The sequence below is a fragment of the Hibiscus syriacus genome, unplaced genomic scaffold, assembly GCF_006381635.1.
Source record: "Hibiscus syriacus cultivar Baekdansim isolate YM2019G1 unplaced genomic scaffold, ASM638163v2 tig00015910_pilon, whole genome shotgun sequence".
Classification (NCBI taxonomy): Eukaryota; Viridiplantae; Streptophyta; class Magnoliopsida; order Malvales; family Malvaceae; genus Hibiscus; species Hibiscus syriacus.
In genome coordinates, this window is record NW_024062374.1 from 212,134 (window position 1) to 231,859 (window position 19,726).

The 19,726-nt window shown below is 35.9% G+C and overlaps 2 pseudogenes; both read right to left on the reverse strand.

Annotated features, from left to right (window-relative positions):
* Positions 1-348: 348 nt before the first annotated feature.
* Positions 349-5,654, reverse strand: LOC120208104 (annotated as a pseudogene).
* Positions 5,655-8,453: 2,799 nt separating this feature from the next.
* On the reverse strand, positions 8,454-11,951 carry LOC120208105 (annotated as a pseudogene).
* Between the last annotated feature and the right edge of the window lie 7,775 nt (positions 11,952-19,726).

The window sequence follows — 19,726 nt, forward strand, 5'->3', positions numbered from 1 at the left end:
ACAATAATTTGAGCCAGTTCAACAAGCAGTTCGGTTTGGTTTTGTTTTGTACCTTTAATTATATAATACTTGTGCCCAATCAATCAATATTGGTTATTCTTGTTTCCCTGCAAGAGGAGGCCGGCTATTCTTTTAATAGTACGAGGTAATTACAGTGTAGTATGTTCAAAAACTTATTGACAATGCACACATTTCTACAAACGCAGCTGTTCCATCCAAGTCTTCTAAGAATAATATTCCTTTTACCATAGTCACTCAATAGGTTCTAATGGTGCTATATGCATAAAAACTGTATATAATTTGCTAAGGTCATGATGACAATACTAGACAACAAATAGAAACATTTCGAGGGGTTAGCATCTGAATTTGCAACAGTCATGCGTAAAGCTGCCATACAACAATGGCCATAGCAGTTTTAGTATGAAACTGGAGACTAATATCCTTGTGTGCACAGCAACACTTGATTGAAGGCAGGCACGAAGTTGAACGAGTTTTCTCCCATTTTACCCTTCAGCCTTTGCATCTGCTATCATGGTTTCTCAAAGTGATATTATCTGTCTTTAGGATGGGGAAGATAAGTTTAGAGCATAACTAATTTGGAGAGGCTTTCATCACACTAGTTTCAGTAATTCTATACTTCCAGTTGAGTTGGCAGCAACAAGCATGTTCGACTTTTGTCTCCAACAGACACTTGAAACAAACTGTCCATTTTCGTCGTCGTACTGATGCCCAGAAATAGGATCAACAGACCCAAACTTATAGGAAGTGATTGGCATTGGCAGAGATCTATAGTAACAATAAACCTTCAAAAGTACAATAAAGGGGAAAAAAGATATGGATCAGTATGCATGTAAGCCAGAAGGCTTTCATCACACTAGTTTCATAATTCTATACTTCCAGTTGAGTTGGCAGCAACAAGCATGTTCGACTTTTGTCTCCAACAGACACTTGAAACAAACTGTCCATTTTCGTCGGCGTACTGATGCCCAGAAATAGGATCAACAGACCCAAACTTATAGGAAGTGATTGGCATTGGCAGAGATCTATAGTAACAATAAACCTTCAAAAAGTACAATAAAGGGGGAAAAAAAGATATGGATCAGTATGTAAGCCATGTGTATTGTCATGATAAAAAAAAAAGTATTAAGATATCCAGACTAGAGCAACAGATTTCGGCACTTCATTTGTGATTGAACCGTAATTACCTCATTCGTTTCTGAACCACATGCTATATATCCATCCAAGACAGACAAACCCACAAAGTTCTGACCAAGCAGAAAACAAAGGGTTAGCACTTAAAAAACATGGCAGATGCTCAATTTTTATAAATATAGGAAAAAGTATAACCTTCTCATTTTATGGCCAGTAAAGGTTAAGTCACAAGTAGTGGAGGGCGATCCGTCTGAACAAGTTTTGTTGAGATTCCATGACTTCAGTGTTTGTCAGTGGATGCAGAGAGAAGGGTATTGGAATCCAAGAATTTCACATAGCTAACAGCTTTTTCATGGGAAACCAATGTGCACAAGGGAATTCTAGCATGCCGGAGATCGTAGCAATAGACTTTGTAATCAGCAGATCCAAATGCCAACAGATGAGGAGAGAAACTAGAGAACTGAACACAGCAAACATTTGCATGGCTCCATATGGTTCCGACTGAACTTTTCTGCAATGATTCATTCACAATTTTCTTCATTAGCTCTGCTGAAACATACAGACTAATGCTCCAAAACAAAATATGCATGCTCAAGCATGCAGGTGATTTACAGGTGTTTCTGATTTGCGAAAAACACCAAAACCTTTACAAGCTACATTATGAGGCAGGAAAGCATACCTCATTAATGCTCCAAATCTTTACAGAGCAGTCATCACTTCCACTGGCAAACCTTGTCGGTCAGATGAGAAAAGTCGACCGACCACGCCCTCTTTTGGTGTTCATTGTATTGACAGAGTCCTTGACCAGTTCCCGCATCCCATGTCTGTACCCAAAAGGCACCATTTTATTAATTAAATTAAGGCAACAGCCTTGCTTCAATAATAAAAATGCCATACACCAACATAAAATAGAAGGCAAATGATTCCCAGAATTTGAAGTGGAACAGAAGTCAATAAAATGCACAAAGGATAATTATGATGTTGATCATGAAAATTTACCACTCTACTGGAATAGTACCAAAACAGTGATGGATCATCGATGTCTAACAAATTTATTATTACATATAATTTTGGTAGGATATTAAAACCTAAGTGCCTTATTTGAGCAACATTCACTTCAAGGAATCTTTCAATTAGAACATGTATTTTTACCTGGACGACACCATCATAATCAGTTGAAGCCAAATAATTATTTATGTAGTTGTTCCAGCACACACAACTAATCTTTGATTTGTTTGACATCTCAACCACAGGATAGTGGATGTCAATAGAGTCGTTCATAAATGCATCAAACTCGAAAATCTTGATTCTCTTCGATATGCCAGCAGTTGCAATATAATCCTCATTACGGTCAAAACTAAGAGTGCATATCACATTTGCTGAGTTTATAAGGTCTCTATTTCTTATTGTTCCACAGACTTCAAACTTGTTATAGTAAGCAAACTTGCACAAACCGTCAAAAAAACACCCAAGGGATCAACAATTTCTGATTCATTAGTTGCTTGCCATTCTCACCTTGAAACTTGAACAACCTGTCTCTATTCTTCAGCAAGTCTTTATCAGAGCCTGCTGAAGCAGCAGTTTCAGAAGAGTGGATTTTGGATCTCATGGAGAAGTAGACATGCTCGAGTTGCCGGATATCTTTTGACAACCATCGATCATTGGCATCTGACTTCAAATTTGATATATCATTAGGAATGGAGGTCCCAGGATCTTCTAAATGCGTCCACTTTTCTCCTGCATCAGGAAATTCATTTTGTATCCGAGGGAAAAATGAGGATTTCCTTAACGATTGCCTTCTCATAGCCTCCTTGATATCTTCTTCTAAGAACCTAATCTCTTCAATCAATTTGGAGGCATGCTTCGCTTTTGTTCTTCAAGTCTAGTTAGAAAATGATGTAATATCTCAGATTCAGCCAAAGAAATATCAGAAGATTTTGATAAATCCTTCCCACAAAACCGTTCTTGGGATCCACAAATAAATCAGACTCCAAGATTTCCCTGTTTTGTACAGAATCTAATTTTATGCGCATTCTAGAAATGAAGAGACCAAACTAGTGAGTTTTAAAACCCATTATAACTTCTAACTGAATTCTTCTTCTTGCATTAGAGTATTTATATGATTCTTAATAATTTAAAATACAAAATGACAGCTTCGAGTAAACAAAAATGCTAAATTAGTAGTTACTGTAGATGATGACTGATAATAATAGATTCATTGATACCTAGTTGTTGGACGAGACAGGGGTTCAGGATGAAGTAGCCAAAGACAAAAGGCAGCTTCCTTCGGACTTCCTGAAAGGAAATTTGGTGGAAGAATCCGCTGACTCAAGTCCGAGAGCATTGCAGAATGCTGCTCCATTGACTCAAAACGACATAGAAGCTGATAGAAACGGAACACGTTAGTTGAAATAATAGACTTCCAATCAACTCTATGATTCAAATTATAGGAACTGAAAAATATTCAAACCGGATGTTTAATCACAGACCAGCTTATTCTAACAGAATGTTTAATGGCAAACCCTTTCAAACTTTCAGATACATTCTATCTTTCTAGACCAAGAGGACTGGACTTTTTTAACATGCATTAATGTGGTCTTATATGCTCATTCTGACTAAAATCTCAGATCAGTTCAGTGTAAAATATATGGTCCAAAGACTCAAAAAAAAAACTTAAATTCTTATTTTGGTTGGCCTAATAGCAAATACTGGTTTAAAACACATCATATTCTATGCAGAGAAAATCAAAGAAAGGAATTCCAAAAGTACTAAGAAAATATGAAATATAATAGAACTCCTCACCTCAAAAAGAAAAACCCCAAGACTATATATATTGATGAAAATGTGAGGCTTCTTCCATTGATTTCCCTGGGCAAGCATACCACCTCTCTTCCACTTCTATATCTGCAGAAGGAGACTGTGCAAAAGATGTATCGTAGTTGAAAAATGGATGCTTGTTGACAATAGGCTTAGAATGCTGCTTAATAGTTGTATGAAAACCAACAACATTCCGCATCTCTGTCCTGGATCCATGAGGAGAGGTGAATTCCGTTTTGTGTCCGGGAGGTTTCATGTTCTCATCATGCTTTAGCTGCTTTGCACCTCGACTGCAGTTGGAAGCATTCATACCTTGTTTCAGGGACCTTTTCCTCTTCGAAACATTATGTACTGCAGACTCTAGTTCGTTCTCGACAGACACTCCGGTGTAGATAACCTTACTTGATGACAATAAAGAGAAACAGGATGGCCGTAAATCTTGCAAGACTTGTCCTTGCGAATGTGCCGAATCCACCAACTTCACAATCTGCCTGAATATAACCAGGCTTTCAACTTTATTTTCTTTTCGACTCCCTGGTTTTAGCCATTCTCTCAAACTAATCCCATTGGAGCTAGGCTCAGTAGCAGAACTATTGATCCCCAGTACACAAGGCTGGTCATGATCTCTTCTGCTAATACCCTTCCCTTTTATACCCTTCTTCACAAAGAACTGAGAAAAGCCAGGCCTAGATGATGTTTTCAGTCTAGTAGCCGCGGCTGACAATGTATTGTTAGAGATAACCAAGTTGTCCCCGGTAGCCTTCGAATGCAAAACAACTCCCCCTTGTGTTTGATCAATATCATTGGTCTTATGGTTCTCGTAAGACATTCTTGCAAGCTGTTCTTTCGCTCTCAACAACATATGGTTTGCTTTCTCATCTAAAACATTGTGCTCCGACCTACATTCGATATGATACATTCGTTCCCGCTGAGCCTTCTGTAAGTTGATCGAGCTCTTGACTAAACTTAATCTCGAGTTCTATAGTATTCCAAAGTCAATTCTTCCACTATCATACCGGTCTCCGTCTCGGCCTCGTTCATGGAAGAAGTGGTGGGACATGGAGGTGCGAAGCGACTCAAACCATTCACCGGCGATTCCATCAAAAGTCGATCTTCGGATTTCAAGGGGAAACTGAAATCTTTTCTCTTGTATTCAACAGTCTCCGGTAATTCATTAGCTTCCATTTCTTGCCCATCTCGTTCCATACTATCCAGTTCCAAATAAACCAATCCAAACAAATTCTTTTCTAAACTCTATAGCACATCATCAGAAGAACTGAATACATCATCATCAAAAGCTAGAAATCCATTCTATTTACACTAAAAAATCAAATTAAACAAGTTAACCAAACAAACAAATAAATATTTAGTTTTCAAACTAACAAACGGAAATTGGGTGTTCATGAGAATTAAAATTAATCACCTTTATCACATGAAAATCTCTTCTCGGGCAATCAAATTCGAACAGAACATCAAGAAACCGAAAACGATCGTGTTCAAAGACAAAAGAAGAGATAAAAATGAAGAATTAACTTACACATCAAGGAGCAAGGACAGCAACCTTTAGCAGCGAATAGTTAACAGTTACTCTCAAATCTAAGGAAAAAAGAAATTAAAAGGAAGAAAGCAGCTATCGAAACTTGCCAGAAATGGAAAGATAATACTATAAAAAAATAATTAGTAATATCTTCCCCAGTAATTAGGCAAATCAAATAGAGCAACGTCTTTTCGGTGTCTCCTAGATATTCTTTTTTCCCCCATTTTTAAGTTAATTAATTTACATCAATTTCGTTTGGTCCACGAATTTTCAAATTAATTAATAATAATTAAAATTAATGAGTGAATTAAAGGCCAAATGGATTGGTTGAACAACTTTGCTTAGCTCAGAGCCGTCTCAAATGTGAGGAGCAGATTGCAGCCACGACGATCATCCCCTGCAAAAAAATCTGTTAGTCAAAAAGAAAATATAGTTGAAGAAAAATAAAAGAATGCCGGGAATCTCTTTTAATTTTAAATGCCATTGATTTATTCATTATTACCGAATCTGCCATCCGAGGCACAAAAGCTCCCCCTCCATTGTCGGCACTGTTAAAATTCTGGAATTGGAAGAGGGTGTTGACGGAGGGGTTGCGGGACACGTGGCGTACATGCAGGCAATTTGAAACAACGTCCGAACAAGGGCGTATCCGGCCAGTTCTGTGGACGGCCTCACGGGGCGTTTGGATATTTTGATTCCAATGGCGTGGTTTCACTCGCAAGTTGCGATATTGTACTGTCGGGCAACACTGGAACGAGTAGTTCTCAACCACGTAGATTTGTGGGCCCTCATACAATTGGATTATAGGTCGGGGCTGAAGATTTTGGGGATATGTGGGCCAATAGCAAAGCCATTATGATGAGATTTTACTTTAAGAAAGATAGCCAAACAATTGAAATTGAAGGGTGGTGCAAACTCCATTCGGATGGGGTATGGAAGCTTCGAGCCTTGAATCTGGTGTAGTGGCGTGGGTTGGTGTTATAGCAATAGGCAGGCAGGTACGTTTTAAATTATGTGGAGATTTTATGTTATACTTTTAAAATGAAGTTTTTTTCTAAATATTTTATAATGAGATAGAATTGTAAAATATAAAAAAATCATATTATAATTGTTTTTATAAAATAAAAAATCCAAATATATGAAATTAATTTCTCTTCATTAAATTTTCTTCACACGTACGTATAATAAAAAAATATTTTTTTATTAAAATATTTTTTAAAAGTGCAAGGATCCCAAATTTTGAGTTCTATGTGTCACAAACCACAATTAGCTTGATTATAGGGGATAATAATAGTAGGTGGGTCACAGGTTTCACGAAGTCATTGGGTGTTGTTTCGTATTGGGTGCAGAACTCTGGGGGTATATAGGAGATTAATTATTGCATGGGATTTTAATTTTAAGTCGATTATCATTGAAATTAATGATAAGGAGGTTTTGAATCTTCTCACGCAATGTGTAGGTCAAATTCTGAGATTTTAGTGATTTGGTGTGAACATAAAAATTAAACCCTAATAATAAGTATTGAAAAATTAGATCATAAGAACAAATAAAATTAAATAAATTTATTTGTAAATGGTTTTTATTATATTAATAAATTGTATAATAAATACGTCAATTTATAAATAAAAAAATATTAAGAAATTTAAGCTTGTTTTGGAGGAGCCTTGGACAAGTGTCCCTCCTGTGTGACTATATGTATAGAATCACCCTGATGATTCCACATTGTTGGATTGATTCAACGAGAACGGAGGTCGACGTGAAAGGAATAGGGTTGTTAATGTCTTAGCGAAAATGGCATGATCATTACCATTTGGTTTTTGATTGTTTAATCACCCTCCGAATGCTCTTAGCCAGTTGCTGCAGGATGTAGTAGCCAGTGCATTTTAGCAATTTGATAGGCTGCCCAGGTAAGGTAGTTTCTATTCTTGTATTATGTATTCAAAGAGAATGTTAATTAGTATAAACAATTAATTTATTTAGTGAACTGATGGGTTAGTTTTTTTAAATAAGATTAAAAGTTTGAATTCTAATGTTGCAAGTAAAATGTTAAATTGAATGAATCGTTCAGTAGAAAGACTATGCAATACTCGGTTTTTCTAATCTACCGTGATTAAACCCAAAATATTAATCAATTATATGATTATTTAGAATATCACATTTGAACAATAATGGAATGAATTATTTTTATAAGGTTATATAAATTTCAATATGAATAAAATTATACAAGCTTTATTAAAAAATCGTACCGTGATAATTAGTATGTCTTTATATTATATTAATATTATGAGGAATAATTTATAATGAATGTAAATTCAGGAAATACTTTTTTGTATGTTATATTTTAATAATAAAAAAAAGGGTGCGAAGTTGACGGTTTGGTTGGGGAGATTTGAGAACGGGACGTCGTTGCTCTTATTGGACGTGGGTTGAAATTTATTACGGTGGCCCCACGAATACACCTCATCCCGTAATCCATTATTTAAAACATCATAATATTTAATCCAAATTAAACTTACCTGTTTAAGAAGGCGTCGCATGTTTCCAATAACAGAACATAATATAATTACCTAAATTAGGACACGATAGGTAAATAAAAAAGGATAACTACACAAATGATCACTAATGTTTGAGTAAATTTTTGTTTTCACCACTGATGTTTCCAAAGTCACAAATGGTCTTAAATTAGAACACAACAGGTAAGTAAAACAGGATTATGACTGATGACTAAAGAAAAGAGAGAATATTAGGAGAGAGATCCCAGTTTTAACACCTACCATCCCTTTCGTTATCACAGCACCATAACCCACGGTTGTAAGAAAAATAAACAAATGGAATGCAAACAAGTTGAATTGGAACGACGGATGAACCAAGTAGGAAACCTATCCACTAATATTTTCCCCTTATTTAACCACTAAAATTGATTTTCATTCCATACTAAGGCTCAATCAAACTTGTGTTTCTAGTATTGTTCCTTCATCCTTACTGACACAGCACATGAAAGAGGAGTTTAAAGCTACAGCGTTTCCTAGGCAAACATAGGAATAAATTATGAACAGGCCCATGCAAGCTTCTAATCTCATTTCCGAGACAGAAAGGATAAGATTGTTGAAGAAAGTTACGTAATTAGTTACTACCGTTAGCAGCTAGACGTATGATTAGTTAGATAGTTTAAAATCTAGCTAACTACTGTATAAACACTAATCTTTGTAAATTAAAGGTTAAATAAAACTGAAGTATTTTTCAGAAAGGATCATCCCTACTTTACTTATCTGATCCCCTTGCCTACAAAAACACCACACGCCTCCCTCATAAACATCAAGTTGAATTGTCGCTGTTTCAGTCTGATATTCTAATCTCAACTCCTAAAATGACCTTCACCACCTCGTATGTGACGAATGCAATAGCAATTGAAGGTACAACCTGGAGAAAGAAGAAGAAAAGATATTAGAAAATTACCATTTTAAGAGTATATATATTTGTATACTCAATTCTATTAAAGAAAAAGATAGAAAGTAATTAAATAGGTTCGTTTTTATATTATATACTTGCAGTACAGTAGTGTTGGTATACTAAGAAAGGATGGAGACATAACTTGAATAAGATTTATAAGCCATTTAGGGGAAGGCAAAAGTTGTTTGAATCAGTTAAGTAAAAAGTTGGTTGGGGCAAATTTTGAAGGGAATATGCAAGTTTAACAATTTCATGCATTCAACCAACACAGGATCAATATTCTACTTTTAACTAGAAAGTTCGGTCTATCCTAATGCAAAATAGGCAAGGGTCGTTATTTTTCTGAAAGACTAAGAAAACAAAAGACTAAAAACGAAAATATTCCCACATGCAACCGAATTTTAAAACCATCTCCTCATCCAAAGTTTAACAAAAAATTTCTTATCAGAGTACCAACCAAATGGGAAAAATGGTATTTGTGTGTATCAGCACTTGAATATAAATGGATGGAAAGACACTGACCTTCACAGAATTAGGGACCAGACCCTTGTATAATGCTCCAAAGCCTTCAAGCCTAACAGTTTTCCTGAAAGCGTCAATCATGCCAGTATATTCAAGAGAAGCCTTGTTCCTCCCATCACCAGTGACAACTGAGGCCGCATCTTTCCATCCTACCATTTGCATTCTTCTGCGAATCACATCAAGAGGGTAAGCAACAGTTTGGCCTACAGTTCCAGCAGCAGCCCCACAAGCAAGCCTGGTTGTCACACTCAACTCAGAGTCTTCAACCAACCCAAATGGTTTACTTTTGATTAACCAGTCTTTTAAAGATTCATATACAGCAAAGTTCAGACCCACATATGGAATCTGCAAACATAAAATGAGTTCAAATCAACGTACAAAACATAAAACATTTTCTTTGTCAGGGGGAAGTATAAAGGGGGAGAAGCTTTTTTTTTTAATGTGTGGATCTCATAATTATATGATCCTTAGAAAGAAATCACCACCCCTCATTTCTTTCGCTTCTCCATTATCTTTGGGGCAAGAAGACATACACTCATGAAATCCACAACATTCAAAACCATTTGGCTATGAAACTCCAAATAGAAGAAATTAAATGACTCACAACTCCAATGACTGAAGGAAGCCAACCCTTGTACAACGCTCGTGGGCCTTCTTCCCGCAATACAGTAGACAAAGCATGGAACATTCCTCTATACTGATAAGGAGAGCTCTCTGTCTGCAATATACACAGCTAAATGATTAGATGCTCAGCCAACCAACAATGGGCAATTTGATACATCAAAGAAAGAACATTTTGCAGTTCAAAAAGAAATCAATAATTTTTTTTGTGAAGAGTTAAGTATAATTCAAATTTGTTTGACACTTTACATTTCAGTAAAGAGTATAAAACATCATGCATCTGCTGAGTAAATGATATCTTAGAGGCAATACCTGTACAGTTAGCCTGCCTCGTACCATGTCCATAGGACCATAGGATAAGTTGCAGACGTGGCAATTATTCCAGCACATGCTCCAGCTCCAATGCGTAAAAGATGAGTGAGTTGAGCATCTTCTGCAAAATTAATAGCAATAACAGAAAAGCATTATATGAACTTGCAAGATTTTAAGTGCATCACAATATAAATTTCATGTTATGCATTACAACATCCCTGTAGAGCCCGAGCATTCCCATGAATTCAGACATCAACCAACTGAGACTAAAACATAACTCAGTGTTGCATGTGTATCATATAATGCAAACACAAGATGATTGCTCAGCAAAAAGACGATGACAATATTAACCATACCATTGCCAGTTTGCTGTTGATACAAGTATAGGATTCCCCTGTCACAAACAATAACAAGGAACAATCAGCCGAAGGAAACAAACACTTTTCCTTCAGTTCAAAACTTGAACATGAGCGCTACAACCCTAAGAGTAGTGCAAAGAAAAGAAAACTTTGCTCTCTCCAGGATCTCTAAGGCTGATAGATTGCAATTGCATAACCATAGACAATTATACATAGTAGTAGATATGCTATTTGTCCAAACTCCAAAGTCACAAATTCACTGATCATCAATAATAGGGGAACAAGTATAGTCTAGTCTTAAAAACAATAACCAATATCAGTATGATAAATTGAACAGTGTTCAGGAGGCCTACTTTGAAGCTTGCTCGTAGCTGAAAAACTTGACCGCTGAGTTTGGAACAATGCGTGCACAATTAGCACCGTTGCCTTTGAATAATCCGCGAAAACCTTCTGTTCTCCAAATGTACTTCAAGCCTTGAATTGTTCCATTGTATTTTATACTATGTCGGTTCTGAACCTGTCTTAAAAAAAGGTTAATCAATTAAGAAATTCAAATTTTAATTTCATTGATCTCAATAGAAAGAAAAGAAACTAATATAAAATGAACCTGTAGTCATATTTTTAAACGTTCCAAGGGAGCAACTGCAGTTCGTGACCTGCATGTAAAAAAATAAATAAATAAAAGAGCAGTTTTCGTTTTCTTCCAGAATTTGAAAAAACAGAGGTGTCGGAAGCATTTTCAGTCGACGCAAACAAACACTCCATAGAGTGAAAGAGATAGAGAGAGCTCACACTCCACCGGCGACGCCGCCAGCAACGAGAGACTTGCAGATGCTAAGAATGGCATAGCTAGGGGCCTTAACTCCCTCTCTCGCGAGCTTCTCTTCCTCCGCCAGATTCACGATCGTCGAAACCGCCAATTCGCTAGTCTTCACATCCTCCGAGGCCATCGAAAACCAAAAAGGGTCAAAATACAGGGTATAAAAAGGTAAGTCCCTTTCTCCCAGCAAAATCCTACCAAGTCTTATCGGAATATGGCGATGATTATCCGGTGATCAATAGAATCAGATCTCCGGAGCGATTCACAGTTAAAAGAAGCTTCGCATTCCTCTCTTGCCCTTGTTTTCTAGTTTTTGTGTTAATGGTGTGGTGGTGACGGCTGGAGAAAGGGAGACCACAAACTCAACTATTTGTGAGCGTGTGAGACGTTGCATTAACAGCGCGTGGGTTTGATAAAGTTTACTGCAGAAGGAGAAAGGTTTATGGTGTGTCACGTCACGTGGAGGCATCTCAGAGTGCTTTGTTAGGTGGGATTCGTGCAAGATTGGTAGAGGTGACAATTAGATCGAACTGGATTCGAATCCAATATTGAATAAAAGATTAAATTACATGATTGATTAAATTGATTTAACTTTGTCCGTTTTTTCTCTGGATAAAGTAAGGTGTTTTTTCTGAAAAATCATCGGTGATTCGTATATTTATCGATCTAATATCGGTTAGATTATATTTTTTAATTATATTTTTTAATTTAACACTAATAGTAGTAAAGTGTGCCTTCTGAATTGCGTTATATGTTGATCTGGCGTCACGTGGGGTATAGCGCGCCTCCTGTACCGCGTTATACGCTGACATAGGTAACACATGTGTATAGCGCGGCCCTTAAACCGCGCTATATGCCACGTAGGGGTATAACGCGAATCATGGGCCACGTTATACGCCACGTAGGGATAATTATATTTAATGCGGTCCCTGGTCTGCGCTATATCTTTTATCTGAATAATTACATATAACTCGGTGCAGGTACCGCGCCTTATATGATTACAAATACCCTCCTCCGTCGATTAAGTTTTTCACATCTCCTCGCATCTCTCCTCTCAACTTATAAATTAATACAACAATTCCGTCAACGAGTAATAATTCTGGCAATCTTCTCATATTTGATTTAGAAGTTCGTGCGATTTTTCGTTATAAGGTAATTTTGTTATAATTTTTTAATTATACTTATTGTTTATTATCATTATTTGAAAAAATATTATACTAATTATTTTCAATTAATTTTTATGTTTGTAAAATTGAAAAGCGGGAGCATAAGTCGAAATAGTTTTGCAGTGCAGATAATAATATTTACGTTGTATTATTTAAATTATTTACGTTTATGTGTAAAAAATTTATTGTGTTATATTTTCGTTCATATATAATTTTTATTTAATCAGGTTTGTTTCAGTTTTTTTGCAGATATAATATTGTCGCACTTTCAAACTCAAAGAATGGCGCGACTTTCAGCTATTGTTTATTATGATGGTGAAATTCGAGAAGATGAAACCGGCGTTGTTTTCGTATCAAATGAGCGTGTTAAAATATCATTCAAGAGAAACATAACTCTTGAGGAGCTGATAACGAAGATTTCGAGGAAGATTCATGTTGGAAGTAGTAGAAAAATGTCGTCGTTGCAGTACAGATTTCCAACATCATTGTTGTCATTAACTTATACAGCGTTCGAACTTTCGAACAATGATGATGTTCAAATGATGGTTGAAGCTCAAAGTAATTATTCAGACGCCGCTATTGAGATGTATGCATATTTTGTTCAAGTGTGTGTTGTTCGGGGTCAATCATTAAGCTCCCACTATGGGCTAGCTGAACAAGTTGACAGCCCGACTACAATATTGTGTAATGATTTTAATGCCATGATGGGGAGACATTCATCCGCAACTCCTTACGATATGTACCGAGGTGGGTCCACGAACAATCCGTATGGCAACACACCGTCCAATTCAAGGGGAAGACATTCATCTGCAAATTTCTTTGACCTTAATATGGAGATGCCATCGACGCAACAATCTGTGTAGTTTCCATTTGACACGATGGCTTCAAGCTCCAGGAGGAGGTATTCGACTGCGAGCTTTTTCGATCTCAATGTCGATATGCCTTATAGTTCAAGGGGAAGACATGCAAGTAGTAGGTTCTTCGACCTAAATGTGGAGCACATGGAGGAACCATCATCTCCACTAGAAGAACCATCATCTCCACCAGAAGAACCGCTTCGTGAGCCTGGTGTGGATGGTGCTAAGACTGGACTGTTCATTCACCCAGAATCACCGCAATTCAACTCTGATGATGATGATGATGTAGATGAAGTTCCAAGAAATTTGACACAAACTGATCCTCCTGCACACATGTATGAAGTTGATTATGGTGCAATGTACGGGCCAGAATTTGCGGATATGTCTCATCTCGGTGACTATGGATATTACTCATCAATAAATAATGGTGAGTTATCTTTAGGCATGGAGTTTTCAAGCAAAGAAGAAGCGATGATGGCTATAAAAAATTACAATATCCGTAATTCTGTTCAGTCCAGAGTCAACCGATCGACGATCGAAAAATATGTATGCTACTGTGCCCGACGCGAAAACGGATCCAATTGGATGGTTCGTGTATCGAAAAATAAAGAGGAAAAACAACATATGGGAACTAACAGTATACAATGGTCCTCACACATGTTATGCTGGAGGGGTCAACCAAGATCATCCTAACTTGGACTCTGAAATGATATGCCAAACCATCATGCCCATGGTAAAAAGCAAACTCTCATATAGTTGTTGCAGTGTTGATTTCAGCTATACAATCGCAGTATGGGTACACTGTCTCCTATAAAAAAGCTTGGTTGGCAAAACAAAATGCCATTGTCAAACTTCATGGCGAATGGGATGCATCTTACAATGAACTTCCAGGTTGGTTTAGGATGGTGCGGATGTTGAATCATGGGATAATTGTGGACTTTGAAACCTCCTATGCATACCATAATGATCGAGTTCTTCACGATCGAAGCCAATTCTACCAGGTTTTTTGGAGTTACCCACAGTGCGTTAATGCTACCAAATACTGCAAGCTTGTGGTCCAGATCGACGGGACTTTCTTGTATGGAAAATACAAGCAAGTTTTATTATTGGCAGTTGTCCAAGATGGCAATCGCAACATTCTTCCAGTTGCTTTTGCTCTTGTCGAATGAGAAGATACATATTCTTGGGCTTTTTTCCTCCGAAATTTACGTGCACATGTTATCACGAGGGAAAACATTTGTGTCATTTCAGATCGCGGAGCTGGGATCAAAGCAGCAATGGAGTCTTTGGGTTCAATGTGTCAACCACCCTTTGTCCAACATAGGTATTGTATTTTTAAGGTATTTTTCAAAAACTTCTATTTTATCAAATTTTGAACTTAGGACTAGTTTGAATTAGTTATAGGTTGAAATAATTATCGGGCATTGATCACATGTTATTTCTAAACTAGATTCTACAACTAATTTCATCAAAAACACAATATTTTTCTAAAAAAATTAAAAATTGGAAATATAATTTTTTTTATTTTCGAAAATCATGGGTTTAATTGATGTTTTTTATTCAATTATGTTGTTTTCATAAAATCATACGTATTATAATTCTCAAACATTATTTTCAAAATAGTTTTCCAAAACTTTGCCCATTAGGATTGCTTTAGAGAACCTTGAAATATTGAGGACTCATTTGAGTTTTGGGATTGATATATTTGCATACATGTGTTTTACAGGTTATTCATTCTATTCTGATTTCCTAAGTCATGTCTCACAAACGCCCTAGGTCATCCTCTAGTCGTTCTAACCGACCTCAAAACCCACCTCCAAATCCAAACCCTCCAATTCCTTCTCAAATTCCTGATTCCCTTATGACTATAGGTAATTCGTGCTTTAATGAACTTGGATGTAGGCAAGATCTCTACTATAGGTATTCTCATTACTTTGAGTCATATAAAATTCGCGAAGAACGCATCACGTCCCTTCAAGCTATGATAGATATGAACTTTAGATATCTACCTACCCGATTAGATTGGAAATTTGATAAACTCTGTCAACTCGAACCAATTGTTTACCAACAACTCGTTCGAATTTTCTATTACAATGCCGTTTGCGTTCAAAATCGAGAACAAACCGCAACCATAGGGATTTGATCCTATCTTCTAGGTCAATTCATTCACATTGATTCTCTGTATATAGATAATGCTTTTGGCTTAGATGATAATGGTTTATACGATGAAAAACAAATCATAGGTTCCCGTTACAAGGTTAGATCGAGTGCGAGTATCTTAGATCATCACGATTGATTTCTTCATCTTATTATCTCTTGGTGGTTTAGACCATCTGGACGAAAATACTCCACTCTTAGAGCCTTAGATTTGTGGTGGATACATTGTATCCAGAATAATATGAAAATTAACATTCCTCATATCATCTTTTCGGTTCTCGTTGACACCGTGAATCTCGTTCCTAATAAGAAAACTTGTCCAAGTCTAGTTTACGGTTGTCTACTGAGTAATTTGTTTAAGAAAGTCGAGCTTAGGGTATAACTTGATGTAGCCATCCCTCTCAAAAACCAAATTAATATTCTTTCCTTAACGAGATCGGGATGGATAAAGGATAAGGAAACCGGTGAATGGGTTCGATCCTCTGCGGAAACTCCGGGAGCTAGTTCATCATGAGCTCCACTGGGAGCGGATGACGATCCAGAGCTTAAACAACTAATTCAAGATTTAACAAAGCCGACCACGAGCCGAAACAGCCTGAAGAACCAGCACCACAAGAGGATCAAGTGCCTCCATATTTCCGTTCGTTTTTTGAGACATTTGATCTACGGTTTGCTTCCATCGATTCCCATTTAACTGTAAACAACGAAGCGGTGAATCATCGCTTAGACACCTTCGAAGTTCATCAAATAGAGTTTCAAAGAGAAATGCTTGCACGTATTGATGCTCTTACTATTGATATGCAAGCACAATTTCCTCCTCCTCCCGATCCTTCTATGGACGAGTAGACCTTGCTTGGTTTTTGTTTTGGATCAACTTAGAACTTTCACTGTTAAAACATTTTGAATGTTTTTGGATTGATGGATGATTGTATTTGTTTGGATTGTTTTACTTTGAGTTTGCTTGGATTTATGTTTGGTTGTTTGAACTTATTATATATATATTTGGTTTGGTTTTAACATTCATTTTGAGCTTAATGTTTATTAATTTTTGCATTATTTACATATTAGTTGCATTATGAGCAATTTCCATTACACATTTGTTTATGAATATTGATTATGGAACTAATGGCTAATCTTTCTCTTGATTTTGATCTTAACAGCTTAAGTTTTATTTAATCAATTGGCAAAATTTTGTTTTCTAAACCTTTTTTAGTCATCTTTTTATTTAACAAAAAGGGGGAGAAATGTTAGAGTAAGGGTAAGTAATTTTCAAATTTTTCAAACTTGATTTCCAAAATTATTTTCAAATTATAAAATCTTAAAATTTACTAAAAATGTTTTGTTATATCAAAAAGGGGGTGATTGTTGAAAACATTTTGATGTTTTGATATAACAAATTAAGTGTTAATTAATTTTAAGATTTTATATTGAATTATATATTCGATTAAATTATTCGAATATGAAAATTATTACTCCAAGTTTTTCAAAAGTCTATTTCAATCCTTACTCAAGTGTAAAATTAAGTTCCAATATTAAAATATTTTGAAACAATTTTTACAAAGTATTTTGAGCCATATTAGAGCCAAAATAAAATTATTTAGTATGGTATCGATACCCCCTATAGGGTACCGATACCCCTGTAAACATTTTGGTTCCGAAAAATAACAGAATGCTCGAATGGTACTGATACCCCCCATAGGTATCGATACCCCCATGCAATGGTATCGATACCCCTCATATGGTACCGATACCCTAAGGCATATAACGGTCGAAATATTTGAATTTTACACTAAAGGTACCGATACCCTATGAATGGGTACCGATACCCTCCACGATCCAAGCTGTTTTATTAATTGTTTTCACACTTAAACGGCTCCATTGACTCCACTAATCATCCCCAACATTCAGAATCAATTGAAGGAGTATTTAAGCAAGTTTTGAAGCAATTTCTGAAGCCTTTGATCAAAAAGAAATCATAGAGAAACAAGAGAGAAAGCATCAAACACCAAGTTTATGCAATTCAAGCCAATTTTCCTTTCAATATTCTTTTTGCTTTCAAGAACACAATTTGTGCTCATTCATAATCATCTTTGAGTGTTCTTATATTGTTCTAGAATTGTGCAAACATCTTACCTTGTGAGGTTTTTCTTGTAAGTTTGCAAAATTTGTGTATTTCTCTTTGGAAGAGAGTGTGCTCAAGAATTGAGGTATAATTCTTGAGGGAGTTGTAAGGTTACTCTTTGTCCTCAAAAGAAAGAACAAATTAGTGAATTTGTTGGAAAATCCTTAGTGTGGATAGCTAAGGTAGTGGACATAGACTTTGGTTGAGAAAGTCGAACCACTATAAATCACTGTGCAAATTACTTTTAATTTTCTACAAAAGCTTCCACCAAATTTTTAATTGCCAATTCACCCCCTCTTGGCCTATTCCATTGATCGATTAACTCAACAAATACCATACAACTAAATCCACATAGGAAATTTAGCTATGATAAACTTTAAAGAAGACATATCAGACTCCCATTTCTGCACCGCCATAGGCATATTTTGAACATACCAAGAACCATGTTCAAGAACCCAATCCCTAGCTTCCTTCGAACTAAATTGAACGATAAAAACCTTCTTACCCACATGCTTAATGGCAATGGAACCCAACTTCCCCCAAAGAATTTCAAGTAATTTTTGCATTGCACCAAAATTGGGAATTCGATCTACAAATTGAATGACGACATAATTCTACCATACCTGAGAACCCAAAGAGAAAACCTCCTCAGGCGGAGACACTATGACATGTAGATCGTAGGAAATAATCCAGCTTATTCTCCTCATTCGAATCAAATACACCGCTAATCAAGCTTCAAATACCCCAAATTCACAACACAACCCTTATCAGACATCATCACAGGAACACCAAATCCTAAAACAGTCTCAATTAAGAACACCAAACCAACCAAAGAACCTACCAAAAAATAATCAATCCACCAATAATCAACCAAAGAATCAAAGAAATTGTTGAAGAATAATAAAAAAACCCCAAAACCAAAGACAAAAGACCCAAAAATTTCTCAAGAATTTTATCACAAAAAATCTTTTCTCCAAAACCAAATACGAAAGACCCAAACATTTCTCAACTTTAAGAAAATCTTATCATTCAAAAAATGGTGTGAAATTAGTTGAAGGCTTGGAGTGTAACATCAAAAAAAACAGAGCTAGTGACTAAAATGTAAATTTTTAAAACTTGGAACTCAATTTTGAAATAAGTTAAAAGTTTAGGGATCTAATTAGAAAATTTTGATATTGGATTTAATAGTAAAGTTTGAAAGTAATAAGGGTATTATGGTCTTTTTAAGAGAAGATTTTTATTTTCTCTTTTTAAGGGATATTAGCACGTGAAAATAGAAGAAAAATGAAATAAAGGTCTCGAGACTTGGTTCTCTTCTTCTCCATCGTGTCCATGAGCTCCATTTCAAAGGTGATTATTGGTAAGTTGATCATTTCTTGAGTTTTAAGCTTAGTTTTGATTATTGGAGTGTTAAGAAAGCTTAATGAGAGATTAAAGTGTGTTTAAACTTTAAGGTGGATAAGTTATGAATGATTAAATATGAAGAATTTTTAACTGAATTGATGAGGAAGAAGTTATAAATGGATTTTTAAGTCAAATTTGACTTGTCAAGGATCTAATTAATAAGTTAGAAATAATAGAAGTGAATTAAGAACATGTTGAATAATTGGTAAGATTTTTAAATTCAAGGGTTCTAACGAGATATTGGATGATTTGATGAGTTAAAGTGATATAAGATGGTTTGAGTAGGTATATTTGAGTTTGATCAAGCAATAGAAGTTAATAGAGTGGAAATTTAATAAGGCATGGAAAAATTTCGGGTGAAACAAATAAATTCTAGTCTAGGGGTATCGGTACTGTTCATTAAGTACTGAAACTTCAAAGAGAAAAGAAG